The sequence below is a fragment of the Drosophila suzukii genome, unplaced genomic scaffold (genome assembly GCF_043229965.1).
Source record: "Drosophila suzukii unplaced genomic scaffold, CBGP_Dsuzu_IsoJpt1.0 scf_5, whole genome shotgun sequence".
Lineage (NCBI taxonomy): Eukaryota > Metazoa > Arthropoda > Insecta > Diptera > Drosophilidae > Drosophila > Drosophila suzukii.
The window spans coordinates 2,185,667-2,211,109 of NW_027255937.1; the positions used below are offsets into that span (position 1 = coordinate 2,185,667).

Below are 25,443 nucleotides of genomic sequence, written 5' to 3' on the forward strand. Positions count from 1 at the left end.
AACAAAGTCCAACCTTGCCATTATGGCGTCAAAATCTAGTACTGTTCCATTGTGTGTTAGGGCATCGTTTGCTGTGCAAGTTATTTTGTTCCTCAAGATTGACAATGCAGAAAAGAACCTTTCGCTACCTCTAGCATATTGCCCCATGGCTATTTCTGCTGATTCCCTCCAACTCACATATTTGTCTTCTTCTCCTTTAATTTCCCTGACTGATTTGATAATTTCAAAGGAAGTTTCACATTTAATATTTGGGTCAATGACTTATACTTGAAAATCTTCAGCCTTTTTTATATTTTGATTTAGTTGTGCTTTTAAACTCACGATCTCATTAGCTTGGCTGCTAGAAGCCATTGCAGGTTGTGGTAGGGGCATGGTGAAAATTCTTTCAAAATCGTTAATGAGGTCTTCCACCTTGTTTGATTTTGTTTAAATTTTTCGGCTTATAGTACTTAAATAAAACATAAAAAATAAACAGTATACGCTCACTAATTGTTTTCTTTTCTTCTGGATTTAATGTGATATCGTCTGTTTTCCTTTGATGATCCTGCTAGGGTCGTCCTTCTTGGTTGTTTTTAGCGAGGGATGGCCGTCAGCTCTTCCTTCAATTTATTTTTGCAGTCGTTAATTTTTAGCGAGAGATTGCCCTCAGCTCTTCCTTCAATTTGATTTGTGGTTGTCACTGTTTAGCGAGGGATTGCCCTCAGCTCTTCCTTCTTGTTGGATTTGATATTTGAATTTGTAATTGTATTTGAATTTTGTTTCTCAGTTGATACCTTGTGTATCAGCTTTCACTTTCACAGATTTTAAATTTTTGTTTAACTTTGTAAATTGTTTGGTTTTATTTTTTGAGACCGTTTATTTTTTTTTATTAAACAGAACGTTTATTATGTCGATTACTAATTAGCAGATTGTTGTAAGTAAAAGGGGATTATTTCATTTATTAATTTCCTCCTTTTATTTTAAGCACCAACCTTTTTGGTCGGTTGGGTTTTTCTTTGACCACGCAAGTTCCTTTTCACTTTAAAACCGTTGGTTATTTATTTTAAAGCTTTACTTAGAACAAAATAGGCGTGGCCCCACGTTGGGCGCCAATTAATAATTTCACTCGTGAATTATTTAAAAAAATTTATTTTTATTTTTTATTCACTAAGTTACAACTTCACAACATTTCCTTAGTATCGTCTTTTATTCAACAGTTCACAACTATTATACCCGTTACTCGTAGAGTAAAAGGGTATACTAGATTCGTCGGAAAGTATGTAACAGGCAGAAGGAAGCGTTTCCGACCCCATAAAGTATATATATTCTTGATCAGGATCACTAGCCGAGTCGATCTAGCCATGTCCGTCTGTCCGTCTGTCTGTCCGGATGAACGCTGAGATCTCGGAAACTATGGGAGCTAGATTTGATTTTTGAGATTTGGCTTGCAGATTCCTGAGCTTCTTACGCAGCGCAAGTTTGTTTCAGTAGAGTGCCATGCCCACTCTAACGCCCACAAACCGCCCAAAACTGTGGCTCCTACAGTTATGATGCTAGAATAAAAATTTTAACTGAAATGTAATGTTCTCATCAATACCTATCGATTGACCCAAAAAAAAGTTTGCCACGCCCACCCTAACGCTCATAAACCGCCCACAAACTTCAAAAAATCGTAAATATGAACGTAGATATCTCGGAAACTATCAAAGATAGAGAATTGGGATTTCAGATTTAGATTCCGTAGCCTTATACGCAGCGCAAGTTTGTTACGCGAATATGCCACGCCCACTCTAACGCCCACAAGCCGCGAAAACCTGTGACGCCCACAATTTTTATATAAAAAATTTTAACTGAAATGTATTGGTCTCGACAATACCTATCGATTGGTCAAAAAAAAATTTGCCACGCCCACTCTAACGCCCATAACGCTTAAATCTGTATACCGCCGGTAGGTGGCGCATTTTAATCTCGCTTTGCTACTTGCATATCTCTATTTAGCTGAGTAACGGGTATCTGATAGTCGAGGTGCTCGACTATAGCGTTCTTCCTTGTTTTAATCTCCATTGGCTCTGGCTTCCATTGATTTTGTTGATTAAACCTGCCCGGGTTCCAGGAACTATTTTTATTTTGATTATAATTACTATAAGTATTTTTTGAACTAATACGCTTTTTTTTTAATATTGCAAAATTAAAATACGAAATTTTGAGTTGCTTTATGCCTGCTAACAGTTTATTAGCGAAAGAGAGCACAGCAGGCGAGACGAGAGTGGGTTTAACGTCGAGATCACCGAATGACCGAATGCTGAAAGATACCTTTCGCGATGCAATTAATATAAGAGATCGAATTCAGAATTCCTGATGCTATCTTCAAAACGGCGACTCGAGCTACCCCATCTCCACCAAACAGAATCAATCATGTTTTCGTCCTTGACCAGAACTAAGTCATCGACAACCAGGCCAGGTTTTGTGGTGCACCACTTGGAGCGCTGCTGCAGTAGTATTAAGTATTCTTCCTTCCATCGGGACCAAAAGATCTTCTTCTCTTGAAGTTAAGACTGTTCACATCCGGCTCGACGAAAGAGGAAGGCGGACCACCATTCAAAAAATTTGCTGGGGTTAATACATCCAGATCAGCGGGGTTTTCTGAAATCGAGACTAATGGTCGAGAATTACAACCGCCGAAATGTGACACCCCAGGGTCCGCAACTCCTCAAAGGCTAAAACAGCAAATAGCAAACAAATGATGCTTAGCGATCTTCACAGCCGCTTCCCAAAGACTGCCATAGTGTGGCGACCTAGGAGGAATGAAACACCAATCAATAGCCTGCGCTAGGCAAAAGTCCAATGTAGCTCTGATAATCATTGTTGAGGAATAGGCGCCTAAGTTCGAGCAGCTCATTGCGAGCGCCAACAAAGTTGGTTGCATTATCAGACCAAATCTGCCGCGGCCTTCTTCTAGTGCATATTAATCTTTTGAGGCCATGTAGAAACGACACCGTAGAAAGATCCTTGATCAACTCCAAATGAATAGCCTTTGTGGCGAAACAAATTAAGACACAAACGTCGCATTTTACTGGAGGCCTGCTTCGCACCTCTGACTTGTAGAGAAATGGCCCGTAAAAGTCAATGCCAGTGACTTCGAATGCATGAGATCCATCAAGTCGTATCTTTGGAAGATCCGCCATTATATGCTCTACTACTCGAGGCTTCATTCGAAAGCATTTAATACATTTGTTTACTGCCTTCATCACCGTCTTCCTCCCCCCAATAGGCCAATACTGGAATCGAATTATGCCGAGTAGTGCCCGTGGCCCAGTGGGCAGATTGCGTTCATGAAAGTGAGCAATAATGGAAATAGTGACCGAATGACTCCTTGGTAATATAATTGGATGACGCCCATTAAGATCCAGCGAGGAATTCCTTAGCCGACCATCAGATCAATCAATTGATTAATGAATGGCGAGAGAGATGCGAGCGAGCTGGATGAGTGCACCAATACCTTTGACTGCAATGATTTGATGTCATCCCACAAATGTGAGCGCTGGACAAGGCGAGACAAGAGCAGAGTACCGCCTTGAAGATCAGACACCGTGAGCGTAGGGCGACGCATGCGATTACTAAACTAATTGACGTATCCGAAAATTCTTTGAAGGGCAGCAAAAGAATTGGCAAATTTTAAACTGGCCGCTATGTGTTCGTATGGAGATTTTATTAGTAGAATCCTCCGGCGAACCTCAAGGGTTCGTTTTTTTTTTTTGCTGATCTACGCGCATTGGGTATTCTCTTACTTCCCACCTTTTTGCCCGGCGCACAGTTTGCCGTGGCGAAATCCATAGTCTCCAACGTCCTGCATCGCTGCTCCAGAAATGATGCCATTGACTCCCACGTAGCAATTAAATTGACGAAGGCAGGGTCCTCTAAACGCTCTTCCCACTTTGCCTGACTTGCCGGATCCAACTTTTGGAACAGGACTTGAACGATGGTGCATCCTGCGATTTGTTCCGTCGTGCCCAGTCCTTTGAGAGCACGAATATGAGCGTTGAACTTATCGGACAGCTCCCGAAGTGTCGAGACGGAACCACTCTGCACCGCCTTAAGTCCCAGGATCTCAGTAATGTGTGCCTGAAAAACCAAACGTCGATTATCAAATCTATTTTGCAGCAAATCTAAAGCAATTGCGTAGTTGCCGTCCGAAATTTCGGATCGAACCGATGACTTCAGAATTACGAGAATGTCATCAAATTTCTAACTTAAATCACTTTCAATTTTCTCGAAATCCAATTCTTCGAGCTTACCGAGAACCTTTTTAAATGACTCTTGAAGCTCATCAATCAACTCCAACCTCACATAAAGACCGGATTCGTCGCATGAAGTTAACGCCGCACTTGATAGGGAATCTACTAAGCGCTCCACTCTATTAAATAAAGCCGTTGCATTGCGCTTTAAAAATATTGCCCTGTTTGCATCAGCGGTAACATCTCCAAAAGTTCCCGTAGGCATGGCTACAACAACAAACCCAGCAGACAAAATGCCCGAAATTCGGTATCAGCGGGAAGATAAGCGCAAAGCAAACGAGGGAATAACAGCCCGTTACTTGGCTATGTCCGCTCCTATGTATAACTGATTGATGATCATCAACTGCTAATTATTTACAGCGCTCACTGCATTTAAGGCTTTATGATTTGTTGCTCCGCCAATGCACCGCAGCCGCGGGAACGAAAAAGTCAATAAATAGACTTATATGATTGGCACTTAGTTTTATTTATGTACAAATCACGTCGGCGCCACCAATGTTAATCTAATAAGCTTTTTTATTAGTTATTGTAAAATTAAAATACGAAATTTCGGGATGATTTATGCTTGTTAGCAATTTGTTATCGAAAGAGAGTAGAGCAGGCGAGACGAAGTGCGTTTAATATCGAGATCTGAATTCGTACTGATTTTAAAAAAGGACAGCCAGCCGAATACTGAGCCCAAAAATGCAAGTACACATAAATGAAAGAGCTAGATTAGAGTAAAATACCTTTCGCGATGTAATAAATATAAGAGATCGAATTCAGAAGTTAATTAGCTGCTGCGGCTGCGTGACCCGACAGTATTTAGGTTTTGATTATTGTATTGGTTAAACCTTAAATTATTATTGTTCCTCTGGTTGTTATAATTATTGTTTTGCTGTCTTGGTTTGTGGTTTAAATGTGTTTCTCCGATTCCACCCGAGCTTGGCTCGATATATTTTCCCTGAGAAGTTGAGAAACTTTTTGCGAAATGAGCCCTCATGTTGATAATTTCTAATTCTCGAACTATTACCATTGCATTTGGTAAGTCAAAAGGATTTTTTGGGAAAATTGTGTCCGAGATTTAGCCGGTAATGAAAACTCTGAGAGCTGCCTTCTTATGCTTTTCGTTAATTTCTGCTGTTATTGGTTTATTCCTACCATAAGTCATAATAGATTTATCACTGTGGACGGCAGTACACGTTGTGGCGAAGCGCGCAAGAGAGCGTGCGAAGACAACTACTATATATAGCCGCAGAATTGAAAATCTGCAATTATGGTCCGATCATAACGAGTGATACACCAATCGAATGGTATGGCACTAACTAAGAAGATTGCATACCAAGACTTTCGAAATATAGATTTATTTGGGAGAAAAAGCGGTGAAAGTGTAAAAGAAAAATTTTAGAAAATTGGATCTGCTGGATACGGTGGGGATAAAAGCCCCAAGCTGTTTAGCTAGTTTTATTCTTACTGAGAGTACGCGTCGAATGACACCTCATTTGTTGAAATCTGACGTTCCGTTCAAAAGTAATTCAAAAAACAAGATTTTCTTCTTCTTCCCAAAATGAAAATGTTTGTCCCTTTGTTTGTGGGTTTGTATGCATCCCATCCTAGTTTTAGGGTTTTGGAAACCCTATGGGTGTATAAAGTAGCTTAAAATAGAAAACGTTTGTTCTACGACTTATGGAAAAACCCGCTAGGGAATATAATAGATTTAGAGTTACGATAAAAAGTTATTTTTTAAAACCACTTTTTGACTATTTTCTCAAAATTGAGTCGAACGATTTCTTTTTAAATTGTAATATAATTTAATATAGTTTATTTGTTTTATCGAACGTAATATCATTTTTTGTCACAATTGTTGATATCAGAAATTTTTGTTAAGAGCGCTTTCGCCTCTACTTTTTACCTCGTTAAGAGTTGTTTTTGTTTGATTGTTTAATAGAGTTAATTTTCTATTAGCCAAAATAATCCATTAGGGATAATTTTTACTGACTCAATACAATCAATTCTTGTTTGATAATATGAATGGGACGTTTGTTTGATAATATGAATGGGACGTTTTTCACTAAAGACAAAGTCAAGTCTGGTCACTATGGCATCGAAATTTAATACCATACCATTATGTGTTAGGGCATCATTTGCCATTTCCGTTAAATATTTTCTTAATATTTATAAGGCAGAATAAAACTTTTCAATACTTCTGGCGTATTGCCCGATAGGTATTGATGAGACCAATACATTTCAGATACAACTTTTTTTCTAGCATCAAACCTGTAGGAGCCACAGCTTTGGGCGTTTTGTGGGCGTGGCACATTTCTGAAACAAACGTGCGCTGCGCAGGAATCTCAGGAATCTGCATGCCTAATCCCAGTATTGTAGCTCTTACAGTTTCCGATATCTCAGCGTTCATACGGAAAAAAGTTTGCCACGCCCACTCTAACGCTTAAATCTGTCTACCGCCCACATAACCATATATTGAGGCCGCAGGTAGGTGGCTCACTTTAATCTCGCCTTGCTGTTTGCATATCTCCATTTCCCGTTGGTCCCTTTAGCTGAGTAACAGGTATATAGCCGAGATACTTGACTATAGGGTTCATCCTTGTTATAGTCTAGAATGTTCACTTAACAGGTTGACATCTACAGGGAGTGTAAGCAGGCATGTTGTACTCCTAGAACCAATCCGATTCGTTCTCGAATATAAGGGCCAGTCAAATACCCCAGTCAAATGGTTATTAGAAGGAAAACGAATACAAGGAGTGATAAATTACTGGGGGTGAACGTGGTGTACGAGGGGTTATGATGAAGGTAAATATAGGTGTAGAACTTTGACACAGGTTAAGGAAAGGCAATCTCTGTGTAATCAAGATACGAATAAATGGCCAGTTAAGGTCGAGCCAACATTGGCATAAGATGTCGCGATGCAACCATTCGAATTTCCCAAGCCTTAAGCTAAGAGTAGCTATTAATATCGGCTGCGGATGTTTTTTTTTCGGCGGTTTTTAATGTATTTTGTATGAGTTGTTTTTAATTGCAAGCATTTACACATCCCATAATCAGTGTGTTTGGTATCCCAAGGAATCCTCCCGTTTCATTGCATTTCAAATATTGTGACCCCTTGTTATCTTCTGAGAATGAGCAGGAGAAAGTGACCGTGCGTACCCACGAACCGGAATCTCACCCCCTACCCTCGAGTCCTTACTCATTACTGGAACAACTGAAGCTGCTGCTTTTGCTGTTCCAATTGCAATTGCAAATTGTGCTTCTGTTGTTATTGGGGCTGCCATGCAGCGTGAAATGTACCGCTACTGTTGAAATTCATATTGCAACACCCAGAAAAAAATCCGTTCGAAACGTTCAAAAATCAAGACCAAACGTTGTCAAAAAGTGCGTGAGCCCGTTTGTTGACAGTTCATGAACGGTCGTTCGTAAAATGTGACCGAAACTTTAGGTCGGGTTCCGAACGAATGGTGTCAGTTTAAGAACATTTCGGGCTTAATCTGAGAACATAAAAATCTAAAAAAAAAACGAGGTTTGTGTACACGCTAGACTTTCTGGACGCCTGGTAGAGATTTATTAAATTTCCCACCTTATATTTTGTTGTTGCTAGAATTCAATGTATTTTGGTTATTTTGCTGAAGACAAAGAATTTGTTATAAATAGATGTACATATAAACATTAGAAATAATATTTTAATAAAACTTACAATTCACAACCGTCTTCTTGCGGACTCGAACCTGTGCTTCCATGAGTCGGAGGCGGACGCTCTAGCAGCTGGACCGCCGAGCGATTTTTTCGAGTGCGGAAAGTCGGGACACTAGACCTACATACATGTTTTTATGAACGATGTTGATAATTTATCGATTTCGATAGACTTTACCGCGTTTATCGCAGCTTTTTCATGAACGGCGTTCGATATCTGAGAACATTTTTCGCAATTTGGAACCAAGTTGTTCGTCGGTAGAAATTGTTACCAACACCGTTCGATTTTCGTGAACAAACGTTCGAAATGTGAGAACTAAAAATGGAGAACGGATTGTTCGCATTTCATGAAAAATGTTCTTGATTTTTTTCGTTCTTTTTTTTCTGGGTGAACTGAATAGTCAAATTGCCGCATTCCTTCCCTGCAAGCAAAAAGGCGATATTTCTATCGCTTGTCGTCCAGAAGTCACTTAGTAACTTCTGCGCGATAGAAACATGATAGAACACAATTTACAAAAACAAAATATATATGAGTGATTCTTTGTGAAACGTATCGAGATATTCTTTATGGTCTCAAAACGGTTTCATATTTTTATCACGAATTTTACCATTTATACAGGATTTAAAAAAATTAAAAAATTTATCCATTTGACAGAAGCAAAGATATGGCGATGCCATTTTTTTGTTAAGATTGTGTATAACTTTAAATTACACGGTGTAAAAAATAACCAAAAATTCTCCTTAATTATTATTTTTGCCAACCTTTCAGATAAAAATAACTCCCATAACAATTTCCAAGCAAATTATAGTCCAAACTTAAAAAAAAATATTCAATCGCGGTTTTCTGCAAATCGGCATTTTTAATTTTTATAAAAAATTAGTATAATGTTCTAAACATAATCCTTGTTGAACCCTACAAATTTTGACGTGGGACCTCCATGGGTTTCCCCAGAATTAATTAAAGCAGTTTATATTAAATCAAAATCAAAGCAGTCTTTTCTTGTTATTATTATACCCGTTACTCGTAGAGTAAAAGGGTATACTAGATTCGTCGGAAAGTATGTAACAGGCAGAAGGAAGCGTTTCCGACCCCACAAAGTATATATATTCTTGATCAGGATCACTAGCCGAGTCGATCTAGCCATGTCCGTCTGTCCGTCTGTCCGTCTGTCTGTCCGTCCGGATGAACGCTGAGATCTCGGAAACTATGGGAGCTAGGCTATTGAGATTTGGCGTGCAGATTCCTGAGCTTCTTACGCAGCGCAAGTTTGTTTCGGCACAGTGCCACGCCCACTCTAACGCCCACAAACCGCCCAAAACTGTGGCTCCTACAGTTTTGATGCTAGAATAAAAATTTTAACTGAAATGTATTGTTCTCATCAATACCTATCGATTGACCCAAAAAAAAGTTTGCCACGCCCACTTTAACGCCCACAAGCCGCGAAAACCTGTGACGCCCACAATTTTCATGCTAGATACAAAATTTTAACTGAAATGTATTGGTCTCGTCAATACCTATCGATTGATCCAAAAAAAAATTTGCCACGCCCTCTCTAACGCCCATAACGCTTAAATCTGTATACCGCCGGTAGGTGGCGCATTTTAATCTCGCTTTGCTGCTTGCATATCTCCATATAGCTGAGTAACGGGTATCTGATAGTCGAGGTACTCGACTATAGCGTTCTTCCTTGTTTTTAAATTATGATGTAACGAACTGTTTTCGACCGTTCTACGCTCTACTTAAACGACGCGACTAACCCAGAGATATTGTTTTATATTTATGTTGCATAGCAGCCCGTGACCCACGAAAATGCAAGATACCCGATTGGGACAAATCGGTCAACTTTATTGTTTGTCTTGGGCTGGAATTTTGACCTCGTCAGCTCCTTCTCCTTCGGTTCGTGTCCCTCCTTTTTTCCAGTCTCAAAACTCGCCTTCTCCGCTGTTGCTTGGCGCTCTCCAGTCTTGATATTTATGAGTAGTTTTAGGACTCCCTACAACGTTTGTGTTTTGGGAAAACTTGGAAATCTTCGGCGAATGAGTATCTTTTTAATATGAGTTTGTTATCATGTATAAAGTAGCTTGAGAAAAGCTAGAAAACGTTTGTTCTACGACTTATGGAAAAACCCGCTAGTTTAGCGGAAAATCAAAAAAAAGGCCAGATTAAAAATGCTTATAGTATCTAAACAACTAATGCTACAGAAACGTGCTATATAGCTCTGAAAAGATAATTTAATTTGCTAAATACTCTTTATATAGTAAAATTGTCTTAGTATAATAGATTTAGAGTTACGATAAAAAGTTATTTTTTAAAACCACTTTTTGACTATTTTCTCAAAATTGAGTCGAGCGATTTCTCAACTTTTGATGTATAACACTTTTTGCCATAAAAATTACCGTTTGGAAGATATTAAGCGATAAAAAGTGCAACTCGTTTCAGCTCCGTACACGTAATATTTCATACTTATTGGAATGAACAAGAAAAAACCAATTTGATGGAAAAAATTCTTATTCGATTTTTTCAAACGGTAAATGTTATGGTTTTAGGGTCCTTTCCTTGAAATAGGAAACATGATATATTTGTTCTACCACTTTGGAAAAACCCTCTAGTTCGGCGGGAAATGTAAGAAACGACAGATTTCTGTTGGAATCTGAAACTATACAGTTCTTGAGATTCCCATACTGAACGCTCCTCGAGGGTGCCGACTGGTAATGACGCTACAGTGCCTAATTTAAGGTGGCGTTCAGCTAAGATTAAGGGTCGAATCTGTGTGTTTAATTTTTCAATAGCCAAGCCATATGGGGACGACTCCTAGTCATGGTATTGGGGTACTTAAACTCTTGTGCAAAAAAAAACTTCTGATATCAAACAAAAACACCTCTTAACGAGGTAAAAGGTAGTGGCGAAAGCACTCTTAACAAAAATTTCTGATATCAACAATTGTGACGAAAAATGATATTACATTCGATAAAATAAATTTATATATTCGGCACGCTACAGCAGAAAATTTACGTGTAGGTAAATAAATATTTACTGTTGCGGGCCGAAATCATAAATTTAATATAGTTTATTTATTTTATCGAATGTAACAGTCAAATTTCAAACTTCGTGGTTTTTAAATAAAGTCAATAAGAGGATCAAAATGTGTAGTGAAGAGGGTTTTGTTGAAACCATTTATCATTTAACTTAAGCCCTACCCCCTTGCCACACCACTGTCAATCTAATGTTCTGCATTGTTTCCCTCTCTTTAGGCTCTACCAGAGAGTACATTGTGCGCTTGCTCTATCGCCTTTATTCGCGTCTACTTATACACTTGCTAATAACCTAAGAAATATCTCGCTCCCTATTATTTCATCATCATTCCCATTATTGTAAAATCTATGAAAATACATATAATCTTTTGAGATTGCGTAAAAAGATATTGTTAATGAATGTGATCGAAAGTTTGTATACTCCCTGCAGTTCCACAATTGATTATAAGCGTCCAATCATCACGAAATCGACTGCGACGTCGGCAGAGCAGCCAGCGACGCCGGCAGAGCTGAGCGCAACAGCGGCAATGAAACGCGCTCTCAGTCGGGGTTCGCAAACAGAACGCACAAAAAGTACTTTTTAAAATATTTGTATTTCTAAAAAAAATGTAAATGTTTATTAATATTATTTATTAACGCCCACAAACCGCCCAAGCCTGTGACGCCCACAATTTTCACGCTAGATAAAATATTTTAACTGTAATGTATTGGTCTCGTCAATACCTATCGATTGATCCAAAAAAAAATTTGCCACGCCCACTCTAACGCCCATAGCGCTTAAATCTGTCTACCGACGGCAGTTGACGCATTTTAATCTCGCTTTGCTGCTATCTCCACTTAACTTTGGTTACTTTAGCTGAGTAATGGGTATCTGATAGTCGAAGTACTTGACTATAGCGTTCTTCCTTGTTATATAACGATTTGCATAGTCGGATAGGTTTACAAATACCCGACTTTTATATATATATACATATATAGACAAACGGGACATGCCAAAAAATCAGAACAACAACAGACTAGCGGAACCGTTGTTGTTGTTTCTTGTTGTTTTTCTGGAAGGCACGCGCCATTTTTTGTCTTTTTCACTTGCGTTTACTTATGTATAAGAGTTAAAAATACCAGCAATTAAATTTGATAAATAAATGAACCAGTGGCTTAAAAGTAATAGCGAAACGATTCCCAGGTAAGTCTGTCGCAGATCAATAATTTTTTAAACAGTGAGAAAAAAAACAAGTTTATGTATATTAAAAATAAGAGAAATACAAGATTCCCAATATTAATTTCTGATGTGAAAAACAACAAATGGTGCATACAAATAAACAAATGAACAAATAAACAAAGAATTTAAAAAACTTATTGAGTGCAAAGTTCCTAGGGACAAAAATAAGAGATGTTTGTTTTTAAAACTTATGTTTGTGGTTAAGATTCGTTAAAAATGAATATTAATAACATTAAGCCACAATTTTTATTTTTGTGTACGTAAACATGGCTATTTAAATAAGAGTTACAAATTTCAGTCCCTGGAGAAGTGTTAGTTTTCCCGCAAATGCACAATAAAAAAATGTTTAATAAATAATACAAAGATATATAAAAAACGTGTGGTATACTTTTCTTTATAGTTTTTTACAAAAAAAAAAAAATTTCAAGTGACCGAAAAGAAAAATTTCAGAATTTCTTCTCTTGTTTTTTAAAGTTTTTTGTTATATTTTTACGCAAAGCTGATTTTAACTAGTTAACCGTCAAATGGTCAACCAGGACCGAAACAAAAAAATCTTCATAATCATCGTAATTTTTGCGTATTTTCGTAATTAATTGGCCATGTTTTCATATTTCATTTCATTTCACTTTTTTTGTTGAAGAAATTTTCCTGAAAACTGAAAAAATTTACATTTTATCATTTTTAGCTACTTTTAAAGGAAATGTTGTGTTTAATTATTTTGCAAGGAACACATATGATTTGCTTGCACTTTTTCTACCAATTTTCTTAATCGCAGTCTAATAAGAAGATAAAAATACAAGGAGGGCGAAAAAACGTTCAATATACTGTTAATAATACAAGGAAGAACGTTATGCTTTATCAGATACCCGTTACTCAGCTAAAGGGACCAAAGGGAAATAGAGATAGCAGCAAAGCGAGATTAAAATGCGCCACCTACCGGCGGTAGACAGATTTAAGCGTTATGGATGTTAGAGTGGGCGTGGACAATTTTTGGATCAATCGATAGGTATTGACGAGACCAATACATTACAGTTAAAATTTTTTATCTAGCGTGAAAATTGTGGGCGTCACAGGCTTGGCCGGTTTGTGGGCGTTAAAGTGGGCGTGGCAAACTTTTTTTTGGGTCAATCGATAGGTATTGATGAGAGCAATACATTTCAGTTAAAATTTTTATTCTAGCACCAAAACTGTAGGTCCTAACAAATCAGTGGCTACCCATACCCATGGGCTACTCGGAAATGCATAGCGTCTCATTGGGACTGGATTATCTGGTAAAAATACCAATATACAGACACGACAATCCTTGACAAATTTTTCTGCATCCCTGTCAATTTTTGGCCACCATTCTTTTGATCTCACTCGCCTTGTCATTGCTGCTTCTCCAGGGTGTCCCTCATTTGCTAGTGTTAAAACTCTTTGTCGTAGTTGTTGGGGGATGATCAGACGGCTTTCTCTTAATAGAATACTACCAATACTCGACAGCTCCAGGCGAAACGGATAATATGGGCTAGTTGTTGCAGAATTTCAGCAGTCATTGTCCAGGCATGTTATGGCATCTAGTACTTCCTCGCTGTTCACGCCAAGATGGTCAATCGATAGGTATTGATGAGAGCAATACATTTCAGTTAAAATTTTTATTCTAGCACCAAAACTGTAGGAGCCACAGTTTTGGGCGGTTTGTGGGCATTAGAGTGGGCGTGGCACTCTGCTGAAACAAACTTGCGCTGCGTAAGAAGCTCAGGAATCTGCACGCCAAATCTCAATAGCCTAGCTCTTATAGTTTCCGAGATCTCAGCGTTCATCCGGACAGACGGACATGGCTAGATCGACTCGGCTAGTGATACTTTATGGGGTCGGAAACGCTTCCTTCTGCCTGTTACATACTTTCCGACGAATCTAGTATACCCTTTTACTCTACGAGTAACGGGTATAACAAGCGCTAAAAATGTGCTGGACGAGTGCTTTTTCTGCTGCTTAACGTATGCTGAACGTGTGCTTTTTCTGCTGCTTTGAGCACTGATGAGCCGTAGGACATGCCTCTGTTAATCTAAGCACTCATTTTCATACAAATTGTGCTCTCATTGAGCGCTCAGTGATAAACTTTTTGCAGTGATTGAGTGCTCAATTAGCGCTGAATGGTACTGCAGGGCTCATACATATGTATTTGTATTGTACATGTCCCCTTTTGAGCCCTTTTTTAAGCAGCAGAAAAAGCACACGTTGAGCGTTTAAGCAGCAAAAAAGCACATGTTAGGCACCTTTTCATCGCGTAGCAACAAATATATTTACAGTTTTATTTAATTTCTCTTTATTTTATTTTATTTATTTATATCTTTATCTTAAAATGTTGGCTCGGGGGTTCCCGGTCCTAACGGAGTCGTTGGCACCTCCTCGCCAGCATCTGGGGCCGGCGTTGCCTTTTTTTTGGTGCAGCTCAAATTCTTCACGCACCGCATTGCCTTCTGCAGCGCCTTTTCGGGAGGCTCCGAGGGCTCCACCAGAGCGATTGCATCTAGTATTAGAATAAAAATTAGTTTTGGAAATAGAACGAGACGAGAATAAAAACGAGTGACCGAAAGTAATCGTTATTTGTAAGTTTTTTTTATAACAAAAAAATGTTATCTTTGGCATTTAAAGAAAATCACTGAAGACTTTTATTAAATTAAACTAAAGAAGTTCTGAAATTTTTGGTTTTAGTCACTTGATTTTTTTATTTTTTTTGTAAAAAAAATTATAAAGGAAAATATACCACACGTTATTTAAATATCTTTGTAATATTTATTAAAATTTTTTTTTATTTTGCATTTGCGCGAAAACTAACACTTCCAGGGACTGAAAATTTAGACTTTTATTTAAATAGCCATGTTTGTTTACACACACAAAACTAAAAACCGTGGTTTAATGTTATTAATATTCATATTTAACGAATTTTAACCAGAAACATAAGTTAGAAAAACAAACATGTCTTATTTTTGATCTATAGAAACTGTAATGACCTGCAAGTTGCCCAAACCAACTGCACGCAATTACTCAGATATACGAAAAATAATTATTATTTCCTCGGTGCGATCCGCACTTTACAAGTGTATATAAACGACTGACTCAATGAGAGTCAGAATGCTCTCCGCTCTCAGCAACGCTTGCTTGCTGCCACATCCCTTCAATATTTTTCAGCTTCAGCTTCAAGTTCTGCTGAGCGTCTGAAGGCTGCTCCACGGAGATATCGGGAATCGATTCGGCTTGCGGTAGCGGTGGTTGCTGTGTTCCAAGTGAGGCACCACTGAGAACCCACTGAGATCTTCTTATGACTTATGTTTCTCAAATACGTTTTACCTCCTCCCGATATCTTTACTACGCTTCCATCTATCTGAATTACCTTATCAAAATTAGGAGTTAACTTGTTAGGAAAAATCACGTTCTTTAGCACTACTTTATCTTCCAGTTGTATTTTAGATTCCGTGGCTCTTCTAGTTTTGTCTGCCACCTCTTTTCTTTTTTTCTTATTAATAAAATCCCTATCTCTCTCTTCAGATTCTCCCACTTCCCCTACTATATCCTGAACTCCCGGAATCTTTTCTCTAATTGTGCGATTGAGTATAAGCTCGGATGGATAACATACATTTTTGAATCTGATGTTTATATTTTTTTATCATTAACATGTCCTATTTTCAACCGCTTTACTAATGACCTATTCATATTTCCTACCTCGCCATTAGCTTGAGGCCAATATGGAGGGGTTGTAATGAGGTCAATTCCATTCGTCTCACAATATTTTTTAAGCTCTACACTCACATATTTTTTGCCATTGTCTGTTTTTAACTTTTTTGGATACCCCAATCTACAAAAAATTTCGGACATCTATTCAATAAGCACCTTCGATCCTATTGATTGTACAAATTATACTTCTATGTATCTAGAACAGTAATCGATGAGAACTAGCAAGTGCTCATTATTTGGCAACGGTCCTAACAAATCAGTGGCTACCCATCCCATGGGCTACTCGGAAATGCATAGCGTCTCATTGGGACTGGATTATCTGGTAAAAATACCAATATACAGTCACGACAATCCTTGACAAATTTTTCTGCATCCCTGTCAATTTTTGGCCATAATTCTTTTGATCTCACTCGCCTTGTCATTGCTGCTTCTCCAGGGTGTCCCTCATTTGCTAGTGTTAAAACTCTTTGTCGTAGTTGTTGGGGGATGATCAGACGGCTTTCTCTTAATAGAATACTACCAATACTCGACAGCTCCAGGCGAAACGGATAATATGGGCTAGTTGTTGCAGAATATCAGCAGTCATTGTCCAGGCATGTTATGGCATCTAGTACTTCCTCGCTGTTCACGCCAAAAGGGCGTTTAATTTCAGGAGGCAGTGTCGAGCGGCAGTTTTATCCAGATTTCTACATCGTTATATGTGCTCGACAAAACTACCAAAGCTCACTCTCTCATTATGGGAGCAATCCATCCAAAATAAAGCCGAAATTCCTACGTGGCTTGAGCTTGATTCATATTTGACGGAGCGCCATCTAACTCTTGAGGCCGTCGATAGCTTCCGATCTGCCAATTTGCACCACGTCCAGTCCAAAGACACAAATCGAGAGGCAGAATTTCCAAAAATAAATTCCTTCAACACAAGGTTAGTTCCGATAACCAAAGGCTGCGATCTGTGTTCGAAGAAGAACCACCCCGTGCGTATATGTCCACGCTTCCTACAGATGACGGTAGAAGATCGCTTAGCCTATATCCAAAGGAAGCAGTTGTGCTCCAATTGCTTTGCAAGTAGCCATCAATTCCGGGATTGCACAAGCGCTCACAACTGTCTCACTTGCCAAGATCGGCATCACACATTGCTGCATCGAAACAGCGGTCCTACTACTCCGACGATCCCATCCGACCCTCCAAGGCCAGTATCCACCTCAGTTCCACACATCATTTCGTCCTATTCAACGCAAGTTTCCGAACAAAAAGTTCCTTCTAAGAATACTCCATCCGAATATTGGGTTCCATACCCCGCCTTGGATGGCAGACGTACTCGAGGTATTAAATCCTACCAATGCCGAGTCTGCCAAAAGATCCATCCTCTTCGGAAGTGCCACCACTTTCTACGGCTAAGCCCCCAGAATCGGCTTCAGGAAGTACATATTCAGAAGTACTGCTCCAATTGCTTGGCTCACAATCATTCCAAGGACTCCTGCCGCAGTGGTCATCACTGCCACAAGTGTGGAAAGGCCCACCACACTCTCCTACATACGGACGACCGATCTATACTTCCAACATATTCCTGAGCCTACTATCCTGAGGTGTCCTCGCAAGGGGGGGGAGAATGTTCACGCCAAAAGGGAGTTTAATTTCAGGAGGCAGTGTCGAGCGGCAGTTTTATCCAGATGTCTACATCTCGCGCGCTCGCACTGCCGTCCGCTCTCCCTCTCCATCTCTCCCCTAAGTCTCCGCTCTGCTCTGGAGTGCTTAAGTTAAGTTAGGCTTAAGCAGTTCTTGTTTCAAAGTGATACAATAAACATCTACGCACGTCGCGTAAAAACCCCAAAATACTCTCGTGTTTTTTGGGTGTCATTCAATCTTGGGGCTGCAACTATTTCATCGATTAAGCCGCACCGCCCCAACAATATGGATGACATTATTATATTTTCTAAAACAATATAACAACATTACAAGGACTTAATCGTCATAACTATTATATTGCTGAACGCAAATATGAAAATTTCAATTGAAAAATCAAAGTTCTTCAAATTAGAAACCACATTTCTTGGCTACGTTGTTTCCCAAAATGTAATCAAAACAGACCCGAAAAAATATCTACAATATTAAAGTATCCAATTCCAAAAAACATTCGAGAGCTAAGAAGCTTCCTAGGCCTTACCTGCTATTACAGAAAATTTGTACAAAGCTACGCAAAAATTGCAAAACCGCTAACAAAGTATTTGGAAGGTCAAAACGGTAAAGTATCCAAAAAAAATGTCCCGTAAAACTTCCATACAGTTGGATGATTCAGCTGTAAGAGCTTTTAACGAGCTCAAAGATAATTTAATTGCACAAATCGAATTGGTGCAACCTGGTTATTACAAAACCATCTAGCTATTGGTGCTGTTCTTTCTCAGGAAGGAAAACCAATAACCTTTATTTTAAAAACTCTAACTAAAGCCGAACAAATATATGCAACCAATAAGAAAGAACTTTTAGCAATAGTTTGGGCATTTAAAAATTTGCGAAACTATTTATACGGCGTTAGCAACATAGAAATCTATGCAGATCAGCAACCACTGTCTTTCTCGATCTCTCAAAAAAATCCAAACATCGAGATGAAAAGATGGTACTCTTTCATTGAAAGTTACTCTCCCAAAATAATTTTTGAGAATGTAATGTTATTTTAGAATGTTATACAAGAAACCCGAAAACCCTTAAACCAGTTTAAGCAACAGTTGCTAATAGCTACGTGGAGGTATACAACACATGAGATGGTCAATATATTCGGAGATACCAGACATATAATAGAATTTGATACCCCGGAAAATTTGGTATCAATGTTAAGCGAATATATCCCTCCTAACAAAACAATAGGTATTCACTGTACTTTAGAAGACTTATACAAAATTCAAAATCCAATTAAAGAAAATTTCACGAATAAATTCCTATATACAAAAGTATTCGTCCAAGATGAAGAAAACCCTAAAGACAGAGCATTAATAATAGAAGAAACTCATTGTAGAGCACACAGGGGACTCGACGAAAATTACAAGCAAATTAACAGACTATACTATTGACCAAATTTGAACAAAAAACTACAGGAGTACATAAAAAACTGTAAAATTTGTAATAGTAACAAATATAATAGACACCCTGTATTAATTCCTATTGGTCAAGCACCAATCCCAAATAAAGAAGGAGAAAATGCATATCGATATTTTTTACGCTCAGAATTTAGTGCTCATTACTTGTATTGATTCATATTCAAAATACTTAGTTGTAAAGGAGATCCAAAATAAACATAGAAACCAAAATTGAAAAAATATTGCAACATTTTTCACTTGCTAAAACTTTAATGATGGATAACGAGCCTAGTTTTTCTTCAACACAATTTAAATCCTTCGCACAAAGATGCGGTATTAATTTATATTTCGCAGATCCTCGCCATAGTACGTCCAATGGACAAATAGGAAGGGCTCATTCAACCCTTACTGAGATTGCTCGTTGCATCAAAGATGAACTTAACTTAGTTGATTATTCTGAAGTTATAATTAGAGCAGCTCAGAAATATAACATGACTATACATTCCATTACCAACCAACGACCGTACGATATATTATACAATAAAATCGAACATGATACTATTCCACAGTTATTAAAACAGGCGCAAGAGAAAATGTTATGTTCTCACAACAAAGGTAGAAAGGAAAAGGACTATCTCGTAGGGGAAGTCATTTATGAGAAAAAACACGGGGAAAGGAATAAGCTTAACTCTAAATACAAAAAAAAAACAAGTAGTTTAGGAGAATTTACATAATAAAGTTATCATAAACAATAGAAATCGTACGATTCATAAAGATAACATCAAATCTTAAACACAGTTTGTCTTAAATTACAGAGAATGAGTTCAATAATATTTGTATTATTGATAGTAGCGGCCACCAATTCCGAAATAATGGATTACACGAACCATGATTTTTTCCTCTACAAGGATACAAAAGACATTCTTATTTATGATTCATACGCTGACCTATTTCATATAACTAATTTAAGTTTATATAAAGACATAATCAAACTCGAATCAACACACATAAACAAAAGCAACCAGAATTTACAGTGGGAAATTTCCTATGATTTAGATATCATTAAAATGCTTCTCTCACAAATTTTACCAAGTAGGGCAAAAAGAGGAATCAATGAAATAGGCACCCTTTGGAAATGGATAGCAGGGACTCCCGATCACGATGATTTGATAACGGTGCAAAATAAAATTGATGATTTAATCAAAAATAATAACAACCAATTTGTTATTAATTCTAAATTATTTAAAGAAATAAAAACCCTATCTGAGAATCTTCAAACAGTTCTTTCAAACCAATAATTTTTATTTAGAAAACACCGTCTTCGCTTGCTCACTTACGATCTGATGAATTTAATGGATACAATTACATTAGCAAAAATAGATGTTTTCAACACTAAAATTCTAAACGCTGAAGAAATCCAAGAAACATATAAACACGAACAGAAACCTGTAGTAATTACTGACATATTAGACATATCAAAATTTAAAATCGCCATACACCATGAATTAATAGTAATATATATAAAATACCCCATCATAACAAACCGTTGTGAAGTGTATAACGCAAGATCCATCTCACACAAGGCACTATGGTCCAAGAGTCCAATTTTTTGGCAAAAGTCGAAATTTTTATGTTAATGTTTTGTATTTTTGTATTCAAAAGCTTCATTGAAGCTTTTTATGAGCTTTCAAAAGAACGCAAAATTATTATACCCGTTACTCGTAGAGTAAAAGGGTATACTTGATTCGTCGGAAAGTATGTAACAGGCAGACGGAATCGTTTCCGACCCCATAAAGAAGAATATATACTTGATCAGGATCACTAGCCGAGTCGATCTAGCCATGTCAGTCTGTCTGTCCGTCCGAATGAACGCAAGTTTGTTTCAGCAATGTGCCACGCCCACTCTAACGCCCACAAACCGCCCAAACCTGTGACGCCCACAATTTTCATGCTAGATAAAAAATTTTAACTAAAATGTATTGGTCTCGTCAATACCTATCGATTGATCCAAAAAAAAATTTGGCACACCCACTCTAACGCCCATAAAGATTAAATCTACCGCCGGTAGGTGGCGCATTTTAATCTCGCTTTGCTGCTTGCATGTCTCCAATTCCCTTTGGTCCCATTAGCTGAGTAACGGGTATCTGATAGTCGGGGTACTCGACTATAGCGTTCTTCCTTGTTTTGTCTACGTTTGTGCGCGAAAATAAAAATTATCTGTCCGAACAAACTTAAGTTAATGGAATTTGAAGATTCACTGTATATTATACATTTCTAAGTAGAAGATGAAAAAAGAGTAGACATAAATAAAAAAAAAGTTATTTTGAATCCTTATAAAAGAAAAACTTCCAAAATGTAACTATATGGTCGATCGTTTTAAATCAAAGAATGCTAAATGGACGTCGTCATAAATATCAATTTCATTAAGGGGTTATATACCTTCTTTGTCGCAGAAAAAGAGGAAAGTTTGGATTTTTTTTAGGTATGTAGCAATTATTTCATTACACGAATGTTTTAATTTTTTGACAGTACACTTTATTAACAATGTTTTTGCAAAATTTAGTGGAAAAATATTAAATAGTTTTTAAGGGGTGGCTGTTTCCCTTAGAGGCCCTTTTTTGAAGAGCCTTGCGGTGATACTTCCCCAGGTCGAACAGGTCAACTGAAACCATAAAAGTAAACAAATTTCATTAGTTTAGTGTAATTCCTTGTGCTTGAACGCTCGTTTTTAAGATTTTTTTTTTGTGCATACGGGAACGTTTTATGCTAAAAATAAACTTTTTGGTCGCTAGAAATTTCACTAAAAAATTCATTTCGGCGAAAAAAAAGTTTGTGCGTGAAAAGTCGATCGTTCAAGCACAGAAAAATTTCATTACGAACATTTAAAAAAAACATTTGAAGTAAATCGGTTCAGTAGTTTTCCGCCAATCCATATCACCGCAAAGTCATTTTTCAAGAAGCACCATTTCGAGATATTTGCGTTTAAAGTTTCAAGTTCAGTTTATGCGCGCGACGAGGAGCGCGGTTAGGAGCGCTGTAACTTTTTTTCTACTGCTGGAATCTCTATGAAAATATGGGAAAATTTTCCCAAGGAATTGTTCTTTAAGATAAAGCAATAAAAAATGTTCGATTTTTTGAAAATAAAAAAGGTATATAACGCCTTAAAAGAAAGCTGTAAGATACCACAACAACCTGGACGCCCAACGTTGTCGTATACAAACGCAGGCCCAATATTGAAAAAAAAATTGGCATCTGAACTAGCAAATGAAAAAGACCACAATACAGATTTGTTTATGCATGCTGCAGCAGTTTCCGCTAAGAGACAATGTAATACGAACGTGGCCCTGGTCCTTAAAGAAACGATAACAGGACCTGAATACACAACGGAATTAAGAAAGCAACTTCAATTGCAAACACCAAGTCAACTTATACCAAATGAAGCTCTAGCCTACATCTTGGAAATTAACCAAACAGCAATATGTCAACACTAGGGCTTTGAACATAAATCATCACAGAGACATTTATCCGAGTTACAATCAAGTGATAGAAGCTTAAATGCAATGTCACTACAAACCTTTTGAATCATATTGCACTGCGACTAATTAAAATGCAGTCCGATGTTTTCAAGCACAGCTTTCAGATCACTCTTTGTTTGTTACTTCTGTTATACCCATAAAAATGATTGACTCATTTCAGTGAAACACCTGGGTTAACAGAACACCTCAGTCTATTCGATTTTGCAGGCCGCTTAAAATTCAATTTGTAAAAGAAACTAGTTTTCACATAATTATGGAAAAAAGACTTTTAGACTTTCAATTAGATAATCTGAAAACGTTTGCTTGTATACTGGATGACGTTGATAATGTGGCAGTAACCTTTAAAATGAATATGACACTCATTGATGGGAAAGTACTAAACGTACTAACTGGTACTAAATCAACTCAATGTTGTCCAATTTGTGGTGTCACCCCAACAAAAGTACTGGAAACGAAAGATTTTAGCCTTACCCCCAAGCTTGAAGCTTTACATTTCGGGGTGAGTCCTCTACATGCTTGGATCAGGTTTCTAGAATTTGTCCTTAATATTACAGTGGACGGCAGTACACGTAGTGGCGAAGCGCGCAAGAGAGCGTGCGAAGACAACTACTATATATAGTCGCAGAATTGAAAAACTGCCATTATGGTCCGATCGTGATACACCAATCGAAAGGTATCGCACTAACTAAGAAGCTTGCATACCAAGACTTTCGAAATATAGATTTGTTTGGGAGAAAAAGCGGTTAAAGTGTAAAAGTAAAAATTTAGAAAATTAGAGCTGCTGGATACGGTGGGGATAAAAGCCGCAGGCTGTTTAGCTAGTTCTATTCTTACTGAGAATACGCGTCGAATGACACCTCATCATTGTTGAAATCCCGTTCAAAAGTAATTCAAAAAACAAGATTTTCTTCTTCTTCCCAAAATGAAAATGTTTGTCCCTTTGTTTGTGGGTTTGTATGCATCCCATCTTAGTTTTAGGGTTTTGGAAACCCTATGGGTGTATAAAAAAGTAGTGTATAAATGCTTATAGTATCTTAATTATTAATGCTACAGAAACGTGCTATATATCTCTGAAAAGATAATTTAATTTGCTAAATACTCTTCATATAGTATTATTATTGTTATTACAGATAGAGAAGTTTACAAAACTAGACTAACTTAGTTGGTAAAGCGCTGGCAACAAGGCCTTCGGCTTTTAAGGTTAATGATATTAAGTCTATTAGTTTGATTACATATTGTTCGTTGTATTTTGGCTACTAAGTTGGTACATTTTTATACCCGTTACTCGTAGAGTAAAAGGGTATTCTAGATTCGTCGGAAAGTATGTAACAGGCAGAAGGAAGCGTTTCCGACCCCATAAAGTATATATATTCTTGATCAGGATCACTAGCCGAGTCGATCTAGCCATGTCCGTCTGTCCGTCTGTCTGTCCGGATGAACGCTGAGATCTCGGAAACTATGAGAGCTAGGCTATTGAGATTTGGCGTAAAGATTCCTGAGCTTCTTACGCAGCGCAAGTTTGTTTCAGTAGACTGCCACGCCCACTCTAACGCCCACAAACCGCCCAAAACTGTGGCTCCTACAGTTTTGATGCTAGAATAAAAATTTTAACTGAAATGTAATGTTCTCATCAATACCTATCGATTGACCTAAAAAAAAGTTTGCCACGCCCACTTTAACGCCCACAAACCGCGAAAACCTGTGACGCCCACAATTTGTATGCTAGATAAAAAATTTTAACTGAAATGTATTCGTCTCGTCATTACCTATCGATTGATCCAAAAAAAAATTTGACACGCCCACTCTAACGCCCATAACGCTTAAATCTGTATACCGCCGGTAGGTGGCGCATTTTAATCTCGCTTTGCTACTTGCATATCTCTATTTAGCTGAGTAACGGGTATCTGATAGTCGAGGTACTCGACTATAGCGTTCTTCCTTGTTATTTATGTACATTTGGGGTATTTTATTAAATTTTGTGGTATAGGTTTGAAGCTTTTAAGAAAAGTAAGTTTTTTTCTAAATTATCTGGGTTGAGTTCATTGAGGAGATTTATCGGGTTTGTGTTTTTGAAGATAGATAGTTTTGTAGGGCAAAAGGGGCAGGATGAGGTTTGGTTTTGATTAAAGTAGTGCTCGTGTGTAAGTTTTGTGTGGCCTAGTCTGAGGCGTATAATTTTAATTTGATCGAGTCTGCTCGATTTGGGATGGAAGGATCTGCAATAATTTTCGATGTTTGAATTGTCTTTGTTAATGTTTTTATACCATTGATTGCAGTGTTCTATGTTTAGTTTATTTCTTGTTAGGAATTCTAGTTTTAAGTGCCTGTTTATGTCTGTTAAGTTGATGTTTGGGGTGTAAATAAGGGGCATATTGCTCGACGATTTTGCGGTTTGGTCGGCTAGCTCGTTGCCTGCTATGCCTACATGGCCAGGGATCCACAATATTTTAATTTTTGGGGATAGTTTTGTAAGAAGTGATCCGATTTTGTTAGAGTAAAAATTGTTGTTGTTTGTGTTTCTTATGGCGTCAATTGCTGAGAGAGAGTCAAAGCAGATCATGAACTTTCCCCTTGTGCTTTTGACTTGATCGATCGCTACTAGGATGGATATTATTTCTGCGGAGAGTACTGATGAGTATGGGGGTAGGATACCATATTTAATGATATAAGTATCTGTTGTGAGTGCATATGATATGGTGGAGTTCATTTTTGATCCGTCCGTAAATATGAATTTGTGAGTTTTATGGTTGTCTTTGGTATGTTCGTATAGTTTCCTGTATGTCTCTGGTGGTGTGATTTTTTTCTTGTACGCTCTAAATGTTGTGTCTATGAGATTTGGGAGATCCCAAGGTGGTTGGTATTTGTGTAGTTTTACTGGTTCATAGGGTAGATTTAGTGCTTGACAAAGG

At 37.8% G+C, this 25,443-nt stretch overlaps 1 protein-coding gene and 1 long non-coding RNA gene across 6 annotated transcripts in view; one reads left to right on the top strand and one right to left on the bottom strand.

The window, feature by feature from the left end:
* The window catches only part of LOC139354980 (SH2 domain-containing protein 3C), a 247,846-nt gene that overhangs the window by 117,753 nt on the left and 104,650 nt on the right, over positions 1-25,443 (top strand). The gene's annotated exons all lie outside the window — the stretch shown is intronic.
* On the bottom strand, positions 14,502-18,535 carry LOC139354976 (uncharacterized). The gene is made up of 2 exons (XR_011605778.1): positions 15,207-18,535; positions 14,502-14,722 (listed from the first exon to the last, which is right to left on the bottom strand). It is a non-coding gene; the product is annotated as an uncharacterized lncRNA (long non-coding RNA).